We start from the raw sequence: 14,154 nt of genomic DNA, 5'->3' as shown, positions 1-14,154 counted from the left end.
TGCCTCCAGTCTAGGCCCCTAGTACCCGTGCAGAAAGGGAGGCACGCAGCTGTTTCCATGAGTTCTAAGTCGCTTATACGTTTACTTTCAAGGACGTAGACTTTTGAGGACTCCTAGTTCTCTCGGGTATGCCTCACTTTCCCTCCACGTTCACGGAGTACTTCCGGAGCCCTGTGGGCCGGCTGAGGCACTTCGAGACCCATTGTTTGATCCCTCCGAGGCTCTCTGTGCGTGCCGAGTGATAGGCAATACACTGTACGTCCCTGGAGGAGAGCCACATTTCCAGAGTCCTCGAACAGCCTCAGCACAACGTTTCTGGTGAGTCCGACTTTCTCATGGGCCTGTGTCAGCTGCCGTGAGGAAACACTGCGCTTAGAGTACTTCCAGGACCTCGTACCTGAAGTCACTCTGCTCGAGGAGAAAGTCAGCATCTTACCATGCTGTGTCGCTCACGACACAGCCAGCATGAACAGATGCCTGGCGGTGAGGCCCTGGTTTGCCGTGCAGAAGCCGAGGCGTGCAGCAGTTTCCAGGAGGAGGTGGGCTCTGCTCTGCGTACCTGCAACGGTAGCAGAGTCTCCTGGACACCTAGGAGGCGAGCGTGAGGACCGTGTTCCCGGCAGGAGCACTGAGTACCCCCAGACCCACCCCGCTCTGCTAAGCAACATCCAGGCCCGTAGCGCTTTACAGCCCCACTGTGAATGCCGAGCGTAGGGAAACGCGTTGCACTCTCTTTGGAAGCAGCTTAACTTCCTCAGCCCTCGCACACGTTCACAAACACCGTTCGGGCACGTCCCACATGGCGTCGAAGTCTTACGCATTGGCCTAGTCTGAGCTGAACTCAACATAACCCTCGGCTTCGCATTCCATCTAGGACCTCCCGCCTGAAGTCACCGTGCCTCCCAGAGACACTCGGCTTGCGTTCCTCCTGCCATTTCAGTCCCCCTCTTCCTGTGGCACTGCAGGCTTTTGAATAGCCACAGGCCCTCAGGAGCAGCTGTGGCGTTCCTGGGTTGAGGCAGTTCGCTTGATGCAGAACATCCTACTTCGAGATCTCGATTCAGACGAGGAAACACAGGGTACCCTTTGCCTCTTTCAGCTAGTTAGAAACCACAGGGTTGTATGCTGAGTGTGCCCAGGGAAACGGGGGCTTGCTGGAACTAGCCTTGCTTTCCCATTTGGAAGGCAGCATCCATGCTGCCTGGAAGCTACCTGACATGGCCTGCTCTTGACAGGCCTGTAACCCTGTAAGAATGGCTCGGGAAAATTATGAGTCTGCTCTGTCTGAGCCAGGTGCTTCCAGGGCTGCGGTTGAGGTCGACTTGACAAGCTCTCGAGCTGAAGGGAATCTCAACGTGTAAACTTGCCTCCAGTCTAGGCCCCTAGTACCCGTGCAGAAAGGGAGGCACGCAGCTGTTTCCATGAGTTCTAAGTCGCTTATACGTTTACTTTCAAGGACGTAGACTTTTGAGGACTCCTAGTTCTCTCGGGTATGCCTCACTTTCCCTCCACGTTCACGGAGTACTTCCGGACCCCTGTGGGCCGGCTGAGGCACTTCGAGACCCATTGTTTGATCCCTCCGAGGCTCTCTGTGCGTGCCGAGTGATAGGCAACACACTGTACGTCCCTGGAGGAGAGCCACATTTCCAGAGTCCTCGAACAGCCTCAGCACAACGTTTCTGGTGAGTCCGACTTTGTCATGGGCCTGTGTCAGCTGCCGTGAGGAAACAGTGCGCTTAGAGTACTTCCAGGACCTCGTACCTGAAGTCACTGTGCTCGAGGAGAAAGTCAGCATCTTGCCATGCTGTGTCGCTCACGACACAGCCAGCATGAACAGATGCCTGGCGGTGAGGCCCTGATTTGCCGTGCAGAAGCCGAGGCGTGCAGCAGTTTCCAGGAGGAGGTGGGCTCTGCTCTGCGTACCTGCAACGGTAGCAGAGTCTCCTGGACACCTAGGAGGCGAGCGTGAGGACCGTGTTCCCGGCAGGAGCACTGAGTACCCCCAGACCCACCCCGGTCGGCTAAGCAACATCCAGGCCCCTTACGTTTTACAGCCCCACTGTGAATGCCGAGCGTAGGGAAACGCACTGCACTCTCTTTGGAAGCAGCTTAACTTCCTCAGCCCTCGCACACGTTCACGAACACCGTTCGGGCACGTCCCACATGGCGTCGAAGTCTTACGCATTGGCCTAGTCTGAGCTGAACTCAACATAACCCTCGGCTTCGCATTCCATCTAGGACCTCCCGCCTGAAGTCACCGTGCCTCCCAGAGACTCTCGGCTTGCGTTCCTCCTGCCATTTCAGTCCCGCTCTTCCTGTGGCACTGCAGGCTTTTGAATAGCCACAGGCCCACAGGAGCAGCTGCGGCGTTCCTGGGTTGAGGCAGTTCGCTTGTTGCAGAACACCCTACTTCGAGATCTCGATTCAGACGAGGAAACACAGGGTACCCTTTGCCTCTTTCAGCTAGTTAGAAACCACAGGGTTGTATGCTGAGTGTGCCCAGGGAAACGGGGGCTTGCTGGAACTAGCCTTGCTTTCCCATTTGGAAGGCAGCATCCATGCTGCCTGGAAGCTACCTGACATGGCCTGCTCTTGACAGGCCTGTAACCCTGTAAGAATGGCTCGGGAAAATTATGAGTCTGCTCTGTCTGAGCCAGGTGCTTCCAGGGCTGCAGTTGAGGTCGACTTGACAAGCTCTCGAGCTGAAGGGAATCTCAACGTGTAAACTTGCCTCCAGTCTAGGCCCCTAGTACCCGTGCAGAAAGGGAGGCACGCAGCTGTTTCCATGAGTTCTAAGTCGCTTATACGTTTACTTTCAAGGACGTAGACTTTTGAGGACTCCTAGTTCTCTCGGGTATGCCTCACTTTCCCTCCACGTTCACGGAGTACTTCCGGACCCCTGTGGGCCGGCTGAGGCACTTCGAGACCCATTGTTTGATCCCTCCGAGGCTCTCTGTGCGTGCCGAGTGATAGGCAATACACTGTACGTCCCTGGAGGAGAGCCACATTTCCAGAGTCCTCGAACAGCCTCAGCACAACGTTTCTGGTGAGTCCGACTTTCTCATGGGCCTGTGTCAGCTGCCGTGAGGAAACACTGCGCTTAGAGTACTTCCAGGACCTCGTACCTGAAGTCACTCTGCTCGAGGAGAAAGTCAGCATCTTACCATGCTGTGTCGCTCACGACACAGCCAGCATGAACAGATGCCTGGCGGTGAGGCCCTGGTTTGCCGTGCAGAAGCCGAGGCGTGCAGCAGTTTCCAGGAGGAGGTGGGCTCTGCTCTGCGTACCTGCAACGGTAGCAGAGTCTCCTGGACACCTAGGAGGCGAGCGTGAGGACCGTGTTCCCGGCAGGAGCACTGAGTACCCCCAGACCCACCCCGCTCTGCTAAGCAACATCCAGGCCCGTAGCGCTTTACAGCCCCACTGTGAATGCCGAGCGTAGGGAAACGCGTTGCACTCTCTTTGGAAGCAGCTTAACTTCCTCAGCCCTCGCACACGTTCACAAACACCGTTCGGGCACGTCCCACATGGCGTCGAAGTCTTACGCATTGGCCTAGTCTGAGCTGAACTCAACATAACCCTCGGCTTCGCATTCCATCTAGGACCTCCCGCCTGAAGTCACCGTGCCTCCCAGAGACACTCGGCTTGCGTTCCTCCTGCCATTTCAGTCCCCCTCTTCCTGTGGCACTGCAGGCTTTTGAATAGCCACAGGCCCTCAGGAGCAGCTGTGGCGTTCCTGGGTTGAGGCAGTTCGCTTGATGCAGAACATCCTACTTCGAGATCTCGATTCAGACGAGGAAACACAGGGTACCCTTTGCCTCTTTCAGCTAGTTAGAAACCACAGGGTTGTATGCTGAGTGTGCCCAGGGAAACGGGGGCTTGCTGGAACTAGCCTTGCTTTCCCATTTGGAAGGCAGCATCCATGCTGCCTGGAAGCTACCTGACATGGCCTGCTCTTGACAGGCCTGTAACCCTGTAAGAATGGCTCGGGAAAATTATGAGTCTGCTCTGTCTGAGCCAGGTGCTTCCAGGGCTGCGGTTGAGGTCGACTTGACAAGCTCTCGAGCTGAAGGGAATCTCAACGTGTAAACTTGCCTCCAGTCTAGGCCCCTAGTACCCGTGCAGAAAGGGAGGCACGCAGCTGTTTCCATGAGTTCTAAGTCGCTTATACGTTTACTTTCAAGGACGTAGACTTTTGAGGACTCCTAGTTCTCTCGGGTATGCCTCACTTTCCCTCCACGTTCACGGAGTACTTCCGGACCCCTGTGGGCCGGCTGAGGCACTTCGAGACCCATTGTTTGATCCCTCCGAGGCTCTCTGTGCGTGCCGAGTGATAGGCAACACACTGTACGTCCCTGGAGGAGAGCCACATTTCCAGAGTCCTCGAACAGCCTCAGCACAACGTTTCTGGTGAGTCCGACTTTGTCATGGGCCTGTGTCAGCTGCCGTGAGGAAACAGTGCGCTTAGAGTACTTCCAGGACCTCGTACCTGAAGTCACTCTGCTCGAGGAGAAAGTCAGCATCTTGCCATGCTGTGTCGCTCACGACACAGCCAGCATGAACAGATGCCTGGCGGTGAGGCCCTGATTTGCCGTGCAGAAGCCGAGGCGTGCAGCAGTTTCCAGGAGGCGGTGGGCTCTGCTCTGCGTACCTGCAACGGTAGCAGAGTCTCCTGGACACCTAGGAGGCGAGCGTGAGGACCGTGTTCCCGGCAGGAGCACTGAGTACCCCCAGACCCACCCCGGTCGGCTAAGCAACATCCAGGCCCCTTACGTTTTACAGCCCCACTGTGAATGCCGAGCGTAGGGAAACGCACTGCACTCTCTTTGGAAGCAGCTTAACTTCCTCAGCCCTCGCACACGTTCACGAACACCGTTCGGGCACGTCCCACATGGCGTCGAAGTCTTACGCATTGGCCTAGTCTGAGCTGAACTCAACATAACCCTCGGCTTCGCATTCCATCTAGGACCTCCCGCCTGAAGTCACCGTGCCTCCCAGAGACTCTCGGCTTGCGTTCCTCCTGTCATTTCAGTCCCGCTCTTCCTGTGGCACTGCAGGCTTTTGAATAGCCACAGGCCCACAGGAGCAGCTGCGGCGTTCCTGGGTTGAGGCAGTTCGCTTGTTGCAGAACACCCTACTTCGAGATCTCGATTCAGACGAGGAAACACAGGGTACCCTTTGCCTCTTTCAGCTAGTTAGAAACCACAGGGTTGTATGCTGAGTGTGCCCAGGGAAACGGGGGCTTGCTGGAACTAGCCTTGCTTTCCCATTTGGAAGGCAGCATCCATGCTGCCTGGAAGCTACCTGACATGGCCTGCTCTTGACAGGCCTGTAACCCTGTAAGAATGGCTCGGGAAAATTATGAGTCTGCTCTGTCTGAGACAGGTGCTTCCAGGGCTGCAGTTGAGGTCGACTTGACAAGCTCTCGAGCTGAAGGGAATCTCAACGTGTAAACTTGCCTCCAGTCTAGGCCCCTAGTACCCGTGCAGAAAGGGAGGCACGCAGCTGTTTCCATGAGTTCTAAGTCGCTTATACGTTTACTTTCAAGGACGTAGACTTTTGAGGACTCCTAGTTCTCTCGGGTATGCCTCACTTTCCCTCCACGTTCACGGAGTACTTCCGGACCCCTGTGGGCCGGCTGGGGCACTTCGACACCCATTGTTTGATCCCTCCGAGGCTCTCTGTGCGTGCCGAGTGATAGGCAATACACTGTACGTCCCTGGAGGAGAGCCACATTTCCAGAGTCCTCGAACAGCCTCAGCACAACGTTTCTGGTGAGTCCGACTTTCTCATGGGCCTGTGTCAGCTGCCGTGAGGAAACACTGCGCTTAGAGTACTTCCAGGACCTCGTACCTGAAGTCACTCTGCTCGAGGAGAAAGTCAGCATCTTACCATGCTGTGTCGCTCACGACACAGCCAGCATGAACAGATGCCTGGCGGTGAGGCCCTGGTTTGCCGTGCAGAAGCCGAGGCGTGCAGCAGTTTCCAGGAGGAGGTGGGCTCTGCTCTGCGTACCTGCAACGGTAGCAGAGTCTCCTGGACACCTAGGAGGCGAGCGTGAGGACCGTGTTCCCGGCAGGAGCACTGAGTACCCCCAGACCCACCCCGGTCGGCTAAGCAACATCCAGGCCCCTTACGTTTTACAGCCCCACTGTGAATGCCGAGCGTAGGGAAACGCACTGCACTCTCTTTGGAAGCAGCTTAACTTCCTCAGCCCTCGCACACGTTCACGAACACCGTTCTGGCACGTCCCACATGGCGTCGAAGTCTTACGCATTGGCCTAGTCTGAGCTGAACTCAACATAACCCTCGGCTTCGCATTCCATCTAGGACCTCCCGCCTGAAGTCACCGTGCCTCCCAGAGACACTCGGCTTGCGTTCCTCCTGCCATTTCAGTCCCGCTCTTCCTGTGGCACTGCAGGCTTTTGAATAGCCACAGGCCCACAGGAGCAGCTGTGGCGTTCCTGGGTTGAGGCAGTTCGCTTGATGCAGAACATCCTACTTCGAGATCTCGATTAAGACGAGGAAACACAGGGTACCCTTTGCCTCTTTCAGCTAGTTAGAAACCACAGGGTTGTATGCTGAGTGTGCCCAGGGAAACGGGGGCTTGCTGGAACTAGCCTTGCTTTCCCATTTGGAAGGCAGCATCCATGCTGCCTGGAAGCTACCTGACATGGCCTGCTCTTGACAGGCCTGTAACCCTGTAAGAATGGCTCGGGAAAATTATGAGTCTGCTCTGTCTGAGCCAGGTGCTTCCAGGGCTGCGGTTGAGGTCGACTTGACAAGCTCTCGAGCTGAAGGGAATCTCAACGTGTAAACTTGCCTCCAGTCTAGGCCCCTAGTACCCGTGCAGAAAGGGAGGCACGCAGCTGTTTCCATGAGTTCTAAGTCGCTTATACGTTTACTTTCAAGGACGTAGACTTTTGAGGACTCCTAGTTCTCTCGGGTATGCCTCACTTTCCCTCCACGTTCACGGAGTACTTCCGGACCCCTGTGGGCCGGCTGAGGCACTTCGAGACCCATTGTTTGTTCCCTCCGAGGCTCTCTGTGCGTGCCGAGTGATAGGCAACACACTGTACGTCCCTGGAGGAGAGCCACATTTCCAGAGTCCTCGAACAGCCTCAGCACAACGTTTCTGGTGAGTCCGACTTTGTCATGGGCCTGTGTCAGCTGCCGTGAGGAAACAGTGCGCTTAGAGTACTTCCAGGACCTCGTACCTGAAGTCACTCTGCTCGAGGGGAAAGTCAGCATCTTGCCATGCTGTGTCGCTCACGACACAGCCAGCATGAACAGATGCCTGGCGGTGAGGCCCTGATTTGCCGTGCAGAAGCCGAGGCGTGCAGCAGTTTCCAGGAGGCGGTGGGCTCTGCTCTGCGTACCTGCAACGGTAGCAGAGTCTCCTGGACACCTAGGAGGCGAGCGTGAGGACCGTGTTCCCGGCAGGAGCACTGAGTACCCCCAGACCCAACCCGGTCGGCTAAGCAACATCCAGGCCCCTTACGTTTTACAGCCCCACTGTGAATGCCGAGCGTAGGGATACGCACTGCACTCTCTTTGGAAGCAGCTTAACTTCCTCAGCCCTCGCACACGTTCACGAACACCGTTCTGGCACGTCCCACATGGCGTCGAAGTCTTACGCATTGGCCTAGTCTGAGCTGAACTCAACATAACCCTCGGCTTCGCATTCCATCTAGGACCTCCCGCCTGAAGTCACCGTGCCTCCCAGAGACACTCGGCTTGCGTTCCTCCTGCCACTTCAGTCCGGCTCTTCCTGTGGCACTGCAGGCTTTTGAATAGCCACAGGCCCACAGGAGCAGCTGTGGCGTTCCTGGGTTGAGGCAGTTCGCTTGATGCAGAACATCCTACTTCGAGATCTCGATTAAGACGAGGAAACACAGGGTACCCTTTGCCTCTTTCAGCTAGTTAGAAACCACAGGGTTGTATGCTGAGTGTGCCCAGGGAAACGGGGGCTTGCTGGAACTAGCCTTGCTTTCCCATTTGGAAGGCAGCATCCATGCTGCCTGGAAGCTACCTGACATGGCCTGCTCTTGACAGGCCTGTAACCCTGTAAGAATGGCTCGGGAAAATTATGAGTCTGCTCTGTCTGAGCCAGGTGCTTCCAGGGCTGCGGTTGAGGTCGACTTGACAAGCTCTCGAGCTGAAGGGAATCTCAACGTGTAAACTTGCCTCCAGTCTAGGCCCCTAGTACCCGTGCAGAAAGGGAGGCACGCAGCTGTTTCCATGAGTTCTAAGTCGCTTATACGTTTACTTTCAAGGACGTAGACTTTTGAGGACTCCTAGTTCTCTCGGGTATGCCTCACTTTCCCTCCACGTTCACGGAGTACTTCCGGACCCCTGTGGGCCGGCTGAGGCACTTCGAGACCCATTGTTTGATCCCTCCGAGGCTCTCTGTGCGTGCCGAGTGATAGGCAACACACTGTACGTCCCTGGAGGAGAGCCACATTTCCACAGTCCTCGAAGAGCCTCAGCACAAGGTTTCTGGTGAGTCCGAGTTTCTCATGGGCCTGTGTCAGCTGCCGTGAGGAAACACTGCGCTTAGAGTACTTCCAGGACCTCGTACCTGAAGTCACTCTGCTCGAGGAGAAAGTCAGCATCTTACCATGCTGTGTCGCTCACGACACAGCCAGCATGAACAGATGCCTGGCGGTGAGGCCCTGGTTTGCCGTGCAGTAGCCGAGGCGTGCAGCACTTTCCAGGAGGAGGTGGGCTCTGCTCTGCGTACCTGCAACGGTAGCAGAGTCTCCTGGACACCTAGGAGGCGAGCGTGAGGACCGTGTTCCCGGCAGGAGCACTGAGTACCCCCAGACCCACCCCGGTCTGCTAAGCAACATCCAGGCAGGTAGCGCTTTACAGCCCCACTGTGAATGCCGAGCGTAGGGAAACGCGCTGCACTCTCTTTGGAAGCAGCTTAACTTCCTCAGCCCTCGCACACGTTCACGAACACCGTTCGGGCACGTCCCACATGGCGTCGAAGTCTTACGCATTGGCCTAGTCTGAGCTGAACTCAACATAAGCCTCGGCTTCGCATTCCATCTAGGACCTCCCGCCTGAAGTCACCGTGCCTCCCAGAGACTCTCGGCTTGCGTTCCTCCTGCCATTTCAGTCCCGCTCTTCCTGTGGCACTGCAGGCTTTTGAATAGCCACAGGCCCACAGGAGCAGCTGCGGCGTTCCTGGGTTGAGGCAGTTCGCTTGTTGCAGAACACCCTACTTCGAGATCTCGATTAAGACGAGGAAACACAGGGTACCCTTTGCCTCTTTCAGCTAGTTAGAAACCACAGGGTTGTATGCTGAGTGTGCCCAGGGAAACGGGGGCTTGCTGGAACTAGCCTTGCTTTCCCATTTGGAAGGCAGCATCCATGTTGCCTGGAAGCTACCTGACATGGCCTGCTCTTGACAGGCCTGTAACCCTGTAAGAATGGCTCGGGAAAATTATGAGTCTGCTCTGTCTGAGCCAGGTGCTTCCAGGGCTGCGGTTGAGGTCGACTTGACAAGCTCTCGAGCTGAAGGGAATCTCAACGTGTAAACTTGCCTCCAGTCTAGGCCCCTAGTACCCGTGCAGAAAGGGAGGCACGCAGCTGTTTCCATGAGTTCTAAGTCGCTTATACGTTTACTTTCAAGGACGTAGACTTTTGAGGACTCCTAGTTCTCTCGGGTATGCCTCACTTTCCCTCCACGTTCACGGAGTACTTCCGGACCCCTGTGGGCCGGCTGAGGCACTTCGAGACCCATTGTTTGATCCCTCCGAGGCTCTCTGTGCGTGCCGAGTGATAGGCAACACACTGTACGTCCCTGGAGGAGAGCCACATTTCCAGAGTCCTCGAGCAGCCTCAGCACAAGGTTTCTGGTGAGTCCGACTTTCTCATGGGCCTGTGTCAGCTGCCGTGAGGAAACACTGCGCTTAGAGTACTTCCAGGACCTCGTACCTGAAGTCACTCTGCTCGAGGAGAAAGTCAGCATCTTACCATGCTGTGTCGCTCACGACACAGCCAGCATGAACAGATGCCTGGCGGTGAGGCCCTGGTTTGCCGTGCAGAAGCCGAGGCGTGCAGCAGTTTCCAGGAGGAGGTGGGCTCTGCTCTGCGTACCTGCAACGGTAGCAGAGTCTCCTGGACACCTAGGAGGCGAGCGTGAGGACCGTGTTCCCGGCAGGAGCACTGAGTACCCCCAGACCCACCCCGGTCGGCTAAGCAACATCCAGGCCCGTTACGTTTTCCACCCCACTGTGAATGCCGAGCGTAGGGAAACGCACTGCACTCTCTTTGGAAGCAGCTTAACTTCCTCAGCCCTCGCACACGTTCACGAACACCGTTCGGGCACGTCCCACATGGCGTCGAAGTCTTACGCATTGGCCTAGTCTGAGCTGAACTCAACATAACCCTCGGCTTCGCATTCCATCTAGGACCTCCCGCCTGAAGTCACCGTGCCTCCCAGAGACACTCGGCTTGCGTTCCTCCTGCCATTTCAGTCCCGCTCTTCCTGGGGCACTGCAGGCTTTTGAATAGCCACAGGCCCACAGGAGCAGCTGTGGCGTTCCTGGGTTGAGGCAGTTCGCTTGATGCAGAACATCCTACTTCGAGATCTCGATTAAGACGAGGAAACACAGGGTACCCTTTGCCTCTTTCAGCTAGTTAGAAACCACAGGGTTGTATGCTGAGTGTGCCCAGGGAAACGGGGGCTTGCTGGAACTAGCCTTGCTTTCCCATTTGGAAGGCAGCATCCATGCTGCCTGGAAGCTACCTGACATGGCCTGCTCTTGACAGGCCTGTAACCCTGTAAGAATGGCTCGGGAAAATTATGAGTCTGCTCTGTCTGAGCCAGGTGCTTCCAGGGCTGCGGTTGAGGTCGACTTGACAAGCTCTCGAGCTGAAGGGAATCTCAACGTGTAAACTTGCCTCCAGTCTAGGCCCCTAGTACCCGTGCAGAAAGGGAGGCACGCAGCTGTTTCCATGAGTTCTAAGTCGCTTATACGTTTACTTTCAAGGACGTAGACTTTTGAGGACTCCTAGTTCTCTCGGGTATGCCTCACTTTCCCTCCACGTTCACGGAGTACTTCCGGACCCCTGTGGGCCGGCTGAGGCACTTCGAGACCCATTGTTTGATCCCTCCGAGGCTCTCTGTGCGTGCCGAGTGATAGGCAACACACTGTACGTCCCTGGAGGAGAGCCACATTTCCAGAGTCCTCGAACAGCCTCAGCACAAGGTTTCTGGTGAGTCCGACTTTCTCATGGGCCTGTGTCAGCTGCCGTGAGGAAACACTGCGCTTAGAGTACTTCCAGGACCTCGTACCTGAAGTCACTCTGCTCGAGGAGAAAGTCAGCATCTTACCATGCTGTGTCGCTCACGACACAGCCAGCATGAACAGATGCCTGGCGGTGAGGCCCTGGTTTGCCGTGCAGAAGCCGAGGCGTGCAGCACTTTCCAGGAGGAGGTGGGCTCTGCTCTGCGTACCTGCAACGGTAGCAGAGTCTCCTGGACACCTAGGAGGCGAGCGTGAGGACCGTGTTCCCGGCAGGAGCACTGAGTACCCCCAGACCCACCCCGGTCTGCTAAGCAACATCCAGGCCGGTAGCGCTTTACAGCCCCACTGTGAATGCCGAGCGTAGGGAAACGCGCTGAACTCTCTTTGGAAGCAGCTTAACTTCCTCAGCCCTCGCACACGTTCACGAACACCGTTCGGGCACGTCCCACATGGCGTCGAAGTCTTACGCATTGGCCTAGTCTGAGCTGAACTCAACATAACCCTCGGCTTCGCATTCCATCTAGGACCTCCCGCCTGAAGTCACCGTGCCTCCCAGAGACACTCGGCTTGCGTTCCTCCTGCCATTTCAGTCCCGCTCTTCCTGTGGCACTGCAGGCTTTTGAATAGCCACAGGCCCACAGGAGCAGCTGTGGCGTTCCTGGGTTGAGGCAGTTCGCTTGATGCAGAACATCCTACTTCGAGATCTCGATTAAGACGAGGAAACACAGGGTACCCTTTGCCTCTTTCAGCTAGTTAGAAACCACAGGGTTGTATGCTGAGTGTCCCCAGGGAAACGGGGGCTTGCTGGAACTAGCCTTGCTTTCCCATTTGGAAGGCAGCATCCATGCTGCCTGGAAGCTACCTCACATGGCCTGCTCTTGACAGGCCTGTAACCCTGTAAGAATGGCTCGGGAAAATTATGAGTCTGCTCTGTCTGAGCCAGGTGCTTCCAGGGCTGCGGTTGAGGTCGACTTGACAAGCTCTCGAGCTGAAGGGAATCTCAACGTGTAAACTTGCCTCCAGTCTAGGCCCCTAGTACCCGTGCAGAAAGGGAGGCACGCAGCTGTTTCCATGAGTTCCAAGTCGCTTATACGTTTACTTTCTAGGACGTAGACTTTTGAGGACTCCTAGTTCTCTCGGGTATGCCTCACTTTCCCTCCACGTTCACGGAGTACTTCCGGACCCCTGTGGGCCGGCTGAGGCACTTCGAGACCCATTGTTTGATCCCTCCGAGGCTCTCTGTGCGTGCCGAGTGATAGGCAACACACTGTACGTCCCTGGAGGAGAGCCACATTTCCAGAATCCTCGAACAGCCTCAGCACAAGGTTTCTGGTGAGTCCGACTTTCTCATGGGCCTGTGTCAGCTGCCGTGAGGAAACACTGCGCTTAGAGTACTTCCAGGACCTCGTACCTGAAGTCACTCTGCTCGAGGAGAAAGTCAGCATCTTACCATGCTGTGTCGCTCACGACACAGCCAGCATGAACAGATGCCTGGCGGTGAGGCCCTGGTTTGCCGTGAAGAAGCCGAGGCGTGCAGCAGTTTCCAGGAGGCGGTGGGCTCTGCTCTGCGTACCTGCAACGGTAGCAGAGTCTCCTGGACACCTAGGAGGCGAGCGTGAGGACCGTGTTCCCGGCAGGAGCACTGAGTACCCCCAGACCCACCACGGTCGGCTAAGCAACATCCAGGCCCGTTACGTTTTCCACCCCACTGTGAATGCCGAGCGTAGGGAAACGCACTGCACTCTCTTTGGAAGCAGCTTAACTTCCTCAGCCCTCGCACACGTTCACGAACACCGTTCGGGCACGTCCCACATGGCGTCGAAGTCTTACGCATTGGCCTAGTCTGAGCTGAACTCAACATAACCCTCGGCTTCGCATTCCATCTAGGACCTCCCGCCTGAAGTCACCGTGCCTCCCAGAGACACTCGGCTTGCGTTCCTCCTGCCATTTCAGTCCCGCTCTTCCTGTGGCACTGCAGTCTTTTGAATAGCCACAGGCCCACAGGAGCAGCTGTGGCGTTCCTGGGTTGAGGCAGTTCGCTTGATGCAGAACATCCTACTTCGAGATCTCGATTAAGACGAGGAAACACAGGGTACCCTTTGCCTCTTTCAGCTAGTTAGAAACCACAGGGTTGTATGCTGAGTGTCCCCAGGGAAACGGGGGCTTGCTGGAACTAACGTTGCTTTCCCATTTGGAAGGCAGCATCCATGCTGCCTGGAAGCTACCTGACATGGCCTGCTCTTGACAGGCCTGTAACCCTGTAAGAATGGCTCGGGAAAATTATGAGTCTGCTCTGTCTGAGCCAGGTGCTTCCAGGGCTGCGGTTGAGGTCGACTTGACAAGCTCTCGAGCTGAAGGGAATCTCAACGTGTAAACTTGCCTCCAGTCTAGGCCCCTAGTACCCGTGCAGAAAGGGAGGCACGCAGCTGTTTCCATGAGTTCTAAGTCGCTTATACGTTTACTTTCAAGGACGTAGACTTTTGAGGACTCCTAGTTCTCTCGGGTATGCCTCACTTTCCCTCCATGTTCACGGAGTACTTCCGGACCCCTGTGGGCCGGCTGAGGCACTTCGAGACCCATTGTTTGATCCCTCCGAGGCTCTCTGTGCGTGCTGAGTGATAGGCAACACACTGTACGTCCCTGGAGGAGAGCCACATTTCCAGAGTCCTCGAACAGCCTCAGCACAACGTTTCTGGTGAGTCCGACTTTGTCATGGGCCTGTGTCAGCTGCCGTGAGGAAACACTGCGCTTAGAGTACTTCCAGAACCTCGTACCTGAAGTCACTCTGCTCGATGAGAAAGTCAGCATCTTACCATGCTGTGTCGCTCACGACACAGCCAGCATGAACAGATGCCTGGCGGTGAGGCCCTGGTTTGCCGTGCAGAAGCCGAGG

The sequence above is a fragment of the Phocoena phocoena genome, chromosome 17 (assembly GCF_963924675.1).
Source record: "Phocoena phocoena chromosome 17, mPhoPho1.1, whole genome shotgun sequence".
Lineage (NCBI taxonomy): Eukaryota > Metazoa > Chordata > Mammalia > Artiodactyla > Phocoenidae > Phocoena > Phocoena phocoena.
The sequence above is the reverse complement of the archived record's forward strand: the minus strand, read 5'-3'. Positions refer to the sequence as shown.